At 46.2% G+C, this 6938-nt stretch overlaps 1 long non-coding RNA gene across 1 annotated transcript; it reads right to left on the reverse strand.

Moving 5' to 3' along the window:
- Positions 1 to 6185: 6185 nt before the first annotated feature.
- On the reverse strand, positions 6186 to 6709 carry LOC121838369. The gene is made up of 3 exons (XR_006078475.1): positions 6608 to 6709; positions 6361 to 6469; positions 6186 to 6234 (listed from the first exon to the last, which is right to left on the reverse strand). It is a non-coding gene; the product is annotated as an uncharacterized LOC121838369 (long non-coding RNA).
- Positions 6710 to 6938: the final 229 nt, after the last annotated feature.

Genomic DNA, 6938 nt, shown 5'->3' on the forward strand with positions numbered 1-6938 from the left:
CTTGTATATATGTATAGTATTTGTCTTTACTTTGCCTTTTTCGACGGGAGTGCCGATGGACAATACGCCGCTTGGTGCGTCGTTCCCCGGGTGAGTACTACCGTTGCTGCGCTGTCAGCTGTTATTTTGGTTCATTTGACCCGCATGCAGTCGAAGGGAGCCGTTTATGAGCACCCGCTCACAGGTCATAGGGGTAGGCAGGGTTCTGAATCAACGATCGCGAGGCGAGAGCCGAGTGGCCGAGTGCGCTGCGATTTAGCCGCCCGCGCTCGCTTTGTTGACTGGCACTGTAGCGTGTGCCTTCGCGTGCCGATTACTTGACTAAAATACACGAGACCGCTTTGCCGTCGCGAGTCATTTGTCTGAATGTCTGCGAAACCGTAACACCGTTCGGCATAAACAACGCTGCGGCGCCTGACAACTGCACGCAGTTGTCTTCACCCAAAAGCTTCGCAGGACGCTGCCTCTTGGAAAGCGGTGCCAGGAAACATGCTGTGCGCTGGCAGTATTGTTTGCACAACCTGTCACGCAGCAAACTGTACCACCGGTCATGTTGCTGCTGAAGGTGACCTAAAGAAATAAAATACCCTGAGCTGACATCTTGACGAGAGAAATAAAATTATCGAAGGAACTACGAGTTTCAAGATACCTGCCTGGGTGACAGCACATTTCTGCACTTGAAAAACGGTGTTTGCAACTGAAAACCGCGTAGCAGATAGATTAAGAATGCATACCATAAGCGCATACAAGCCGCGACGTTGGGCCACCGGCGCTTGCGATGGGCCCACGCCGCTGCGCGCAGTTTGTCAGGCACCGCAGCGTTGGAGATGACGAACGGTGTTACGGCTTCGCAGGCATTTGGACAAATGATTCGCGGCAACATTTTTCTGAACTTAAAAAAAGGGCGTTGGCAACTGACAACCACTTAGCTGATAGATTACGAAGTACATGCCATAGGTGCATTAAAGCCGCGACATTGAACCTTCGGCGTTTGCGAAGGGATCGCGCCGCTGCGTGCAGTTGTCAGGCGCCGCAGCGCTGCATATGCCTCAGCTTTGCAAACATTCGGACCAATTGTTCACGGCGACAATGCGGCGTGCTGTATCTTGGTCAAGTAAGCGGCACTCGAAGGCATACGCTGCGAGTCAACGGAGCGAGCGCGGGCGGCCAAATCACAGCGCACTCGGCTATCGCGTCGCGATTGTTGATTCAGAGCTCTGCCTGCCCCTATGACATGTGAGCGGGTGTTTACAAACGGCTCCTCTTGACTGCACGAGGGTCAAATGATCCAAAATGAACCGCTAACAGCGCGACAGGAATCGGTAGCAACGGTAGTACTCAGCCGGGGAACAACGCGCGAAGTGGAGTGTTGTCCGTCGGCACTCCCGTCGAAAAAGGCAAAATAAAGACACAAATACCATATATATAGAAGAAATATCGCGCACTGAAGAAAATAGAAACACTTAGAATGAATACAAAATACACTGGAATAAATAAAAATAGGGAATATAATCGAAAAACAGGGGATTAATAGAAGACGAGCGAAGGGGAAATGCGATCTCAAGGCAGAGCGGCCAGGCGACGGACAGTCTCTCCCACAATTCCCTGCGCGCGGGCCGGGGCGCTTGGGTGATTTCGCAAAAGGTCTATTGAGCGCAGAGGCTGTAGCACGTAGTAGGAACACGAACGTTATTAGTCAGCTCGAGCACGCAAGACGTACCCTTACGCGAAATATAGAGCAAACAAGAGTGTAAAAAACGCTCTACTTCGCGCCCTGAGTACTGAGACGTGAGAACTGAAGTGTGCACCCCAGTGAGTATTAGAAAACTAAAACTGTGCTTAAAAAAAAAAAAAAAAAACACAGGAAGTCACGGAAGTTTTTACGCCACTACCGTGCCGGTACTATTTTTTTTTTCGGACCGGAGGTTGTTTTGAGATTAGAAGAGAAAGATAAAAATATCTATAAAATTTCAATATACAAAGCAAAATTTTATTCTTTTTTATAAATTCTGATCCTCTTGGTACATATCTTTTTGCCTGTCGCAAGCGCGATCATTCGAATACATGTGCGCCGGAATTTCAATCGCGTGTCGCAAATCTGCTGGTCAAGTTTTTTTTTTTTTTTTTTTATGGTGATGCGGGTGGTTTTGGCTGAAACGTTTTCGTTGATCCTTCGAAGCAAATCTACAGAAATAGGAACTGCCCTCCGAGTTGCGTATTTTATATTTATGTATCGTGCCACATTCAACCCTACCACCTCTGTCCCGTTGCGCACACGCCTCTTCCAATCGCGAAACTCTGTTCGTACAAAAACATTCGTGAACTTTTTTGTTTGCCTGTTGTTTTTGAGAAGTCGTTTTCTACTGAACCCACCCATATTGGAACATTCTTTGAAGCAGCAGCCAGTGATTTGAGTCTGAGCGCTCAATCTACGGCCATATGTTTTTCGCTGGAGGAACCACGCACACCGCGTCACTTAAGGGAAATGGCACTCACGCAACAAGGGAAAGCACACACGAAACAAGATATCACTTATGTGCGTCGGTTTACCCTTTTGAACGGCCAACAACGAAAAGCTGATCTCCAGATTTTGACTTCCGGGATCGGTGGTTTGAGTGCTTGCGCGCGACGAATTGGAACGAATGCGTCGAAAGCCGGACACTCCAAGCCATTTTCTTGTGCGTATTTTTTTTGTATTGCATTTTTTATTCGATTTCTATGGGCTCTGGGGATATTGGAATGCGAAGAAAAAAGCTCTTGGAAAAATTCATAAGGTACTTTTCTAGGAACCCCTAGAAGATTGTCTCTGAGATAATATTTGCATAGATGCCTAAAATCTTTGAACATCAATTCCAAAAAGGGTCCAGATTTAGAAACGCCTGAGAATATCTCCGTTGCGACAATGTACTCAAGTTAGAATGATTTCAAGAGAAACGATTTATCACCATTTGGATAATTTAATACCCAAATATCTGCCATTTGGGCCAGATATTTGGGTATTATTTTTGTTTTCTAGATGGACACGCGCTCCTTCTCTATTGGAGTATAGTAAAAAGAAAGCAACATTACGCATAGGATACATTATAATTGTGGTTGTAGCACGATTCCCCCGGTGGCAGTTCCCCCGTCCCAAATGCCCCGTGCCATTTCCCCCGAGTGTCAAAATACCCGTTGTCAAATTCCCCGTCTTGCCTCTCCCGAGCACCAGCACCCCCGTATCCAATTCCCCCATGTTGCAACTTTTGTGTGCCTCTCTATCCAGTGGCAATCAGTTGATCGAACGACGTTTCATTGACATATCGTTTCATGAAAAGTTTGTTACACCAACTGCTCGGATTAGCTTCCTTTTGTAATAAGTCGCCTGTGTCTGTCGCCGCGAGGCGGTGTGGACGGGTGGTCCGCCTGGATTAACATGGGTCCCTGTGATGCACGTGCGACGAAGCTAGTTTTTTCACGAAACATGGTGCCGATGAAACGAGTGTCGACGAATTGATACGGACGCCCGTTGATCACCTCCGATGTTTTTTGAAACCAACGCACACGGTTATTCCGTGATCCTGTGTCAGTTCAGTGATTGACAATATTGCAAATTATGGGAGATTTATTAACATGTTAATGTATACAGTTTTGTCGAAGCAATGTCCACTACTTAGATACCGCAATATCGCTGCACCAGCCTCAGGAACTCTTGAATGTTGAGCTCTCCATTGGACAGACGCTGCTCGAGCTTCCTGATGGCTTCGTCCTTCATCTCCTACTTCTTTTGTCGCTTTCGGGCTTGGCCGCCGTTGGATACCTGGAGGAGGGTGACTCTGCTAGTGGCCTCGTCCCGCTTGATGTGCTCCACGAAAGTGTAGACATTGGGGTGCGCTTTCCCGATGGCGTTGTTAATTTTTCTGTAAATAAAAAGCACAAGGATTACAACTCCTGGTAAATAAGCATTCTGATTTTTTATAGCAAATTTATACCATACTGAAAAATGAACTGACCGGTGCCAGGCCTCCTTTAGGTTGTTTGTCCGGGCTCCGCTGTTTTGGTGGTGGTTCCACTGCTGGGTGTCGTAGTTTCCTAAGAGCCAAATATCCTCGAAGTACAGGATAACTTGTGGGACTCCAAGGGCTGGTGGTGCAGTTGCCTTCAAACCCCGCCAAGCAATACGTACGAACGCTGGCGGAACAAAGGCCAAACTGATTGTCTGGCGTACAAACATCGTTACCGAAGAATCAGCTGGTAAGCCTTGGCAAGTCGAAGTTCTTGAACCTTCCTCCAGATTACTTGAGCGAAGTGAAAATGGCAACCCTGGTGCCGGATTCCAGGAAAAACGAAAAGAAAAGCCTGGATAAGGGCCAGTTCAAAGTCCGTACGGACAACGCTGAGTGACAGAGGTGCACGAAGAGAGTCCAACGCCGTCTTGAAGTTCGTGAAGGCCGACACATATACTTCTCGAGACTTCCGAGGTAGAAGAAAGTAGGCGATATTGAAGCTCAAACCCTCTTTGACGGCGCTTATTGTGACCAGTTGATAAAACAATGACGGGCAGGAAAAAAACGTGCCATCGATGAACACTTCAACCATTTCCGAAAAATAAAAAAGCAGCTCCTGCGTGCAAAAGCAAAGAACACGGCCTGCACTTATGCTGACGTCGAACAGCAGGAAGTCTCGCTTGTCGAGTGTCTCCGTATGTAGTCTTCCAAGGTTAATCTCGGCCATGTCCCTTGGTAGGCTCGGTTGCTGCTTTCTCTTCTCCCAGTACATGGTGCTCCTCACGCTCTCAAAAGTCGGCAGCTCAGCCATCACCGTGTCGTCAACCTAGAACAAATTGGCCCCGTCACAAACAAGGTTCAATCGCAGCCACCATGAACACGCATACGCGTGTAATAAAACATAGTATGTAAAGACGAGAGAATGTTTTTGCTTACTTGACCCCAGACTTGAACCGTACGCATTACAAGTAATCAAATTACTTGTAATCGATTACTTTTTGGAGTAATTTTGTAATTAGTTGATTACTTTTATTAGGCAGTAATCACAAGAGTAACCTGATTACTTTTTGAAGTAATAAAATTACTTGCAACCGTTACAATTTGTCCACGAGACCCCCCCCTCCCGGCACACGCCTTTTTTTATGAAATAACAAAAATAAAATTTGCTTTTTTTTTTCGAACGGAAAAAAGGAAGATTTTTGCGGAGCTGTAGGAAACGAGATCAATCTCTTCTATGTACAGTTTCTGTCGAATGTCCGTTTTTTTTTTTTTCGAGCTGGGACTGGGAATGGGAAGCCCCAGGGAAGCCACAGTGCGTGACGAAGGCCATTCAGGGCAAAGTTTGAGGAAGCAGAATATAGCTTTTTGAGTCCTTTGTTCAAACCTGCCCCCTCACGCACACACACACAGTAATAAAAAAATATAAAAAAAATCCTGCTTAGGGTACCTACTCGCAGCCCGTAGGGGAACCAGAACCGAAGAATGCCTAAAGAGGATGGAAAATATAACAAAGGCAGTTGAAATATTTCCCCATTTCCCCTACGTGGTGTTTGTGACAAGCAATGTTTCGAGTTGAGAAGTGGTCGGGGCAATCTCTTCCGCTAATGGATATTACACATCATCCGTTTCAAATCCTGGACCTGCTGCTCTTTTTTATAACATGCGAGCTCATCCACATGTGAATAATAAAATGAGCAACGCAAACTTTGAGCGATAACCCTTGCTCAAGCTTAACAAGATCTAGAACCCCCTCCGCCCCCCCCCCCCAACACACACACATGTACAGACTGGCGAACGACCAAATCATTAAACATCTTCAAACGAATTCTATGCTTGTGTCCCCATTGTGAAGGTGCAACTACCACGAAGAGGGAGCCAGTTTTTCTTCTTCAATACTTGTGCAAATGTGAAATATAGGTTGGAAGGAGCTCATTGTTATGAGCGCTAAAGATGTGTCTTCCCACAATAAAGTAATCCAAAAAGTAACGATTACTTTTCTAATATCCAATTACTTTTGCCGTCGAGTGATCAAGTAATCTAATCGAATACTTTTTAGCCAAGAGTAATAGTAATTGTAATCAATTACTTTTTTTTAGTAACGTGTGCAAGACTGCTTGACCCACAATGCTCAAGATCTCTCTGCTGTACACTTGCGGTGCTGGCAAATGCGGCTCCAACCTAACCCTTTGCTTCAGTGCATTCTTCAGTCGCGCTTCCCGAAGTTGGCTGCTATCAGGTGGATGGTTGTGCTCTGAAACACATAGACGTGATGATAATGAAAGGCCGCAGCAGATTTTAGCCTCATCATTCAGTGCCCTTCAAGTTGAACAGCAATACGAGAGTTTGCGAAAGTAAAAAAGGAAAGTCATTAGCTCACCTTGTGTTGTCTTGACGACTTTTCCGTGCTTCGTGAGAACTGCTGCTTTGCAGTTATTTGTCCAGTATTTAGCACATCTCCAGGCAGTTTTCTCATCTTGGTTCTTCCGCTGAAAGCAATACTTAAATCCGACTGGTACTAAAACCTCCTTCTCTTTTTGCGTTTTTAAAAATTCGACCCGCATCTCCTGCACCTCAACCTCGTCTGGGAAGCATCCAATGTTGAAAGTTCCTTAAATAGAACTCACCTGGTCGCGTTCGAGGTTTCTTTGTTCTTGTTGACCCTCGGTATGCACTTTTTCTTTCGTCCCGTAACGAGAATCGGGGGCAGAGGACGGGGGGAACTGATAAGGGGATGGGGGCACGGGGTTTTTGGAACCCGGGGGAAATGAGGTCGGGGGAGATAACGCGGGGAATTTGCAGCGGGGATATCGACACGGGGGAATCGCAATCGGGTTATTTCTGTTTTATTGTTCTGAAATGCCTTGGAAGCAGCGGCCTTGTGACGTCATTATCGGAAGTTTTTTGCGGTGTTTAGTTTTCTTGCACTCTTTGCCTCACTATGGTCACTGAAAGCTT

This window comes from Ixodes scapularis, unplaced genomic scaffold (genome assembly GCF_016920785.2).
Source record: "Ixodes scapularis isolate PalLabHiFi unplaced genomic scaffold, ASM1692078v2 PGA_scaffold6__148_contigs__length_123643588, whole genome shotgun sequence".
NCBI lineage: Eukaryota > Metazoa > Arthropoda > Arachnida > Ixodida > Ixodidae > Ixodes > Ixodes scapularis.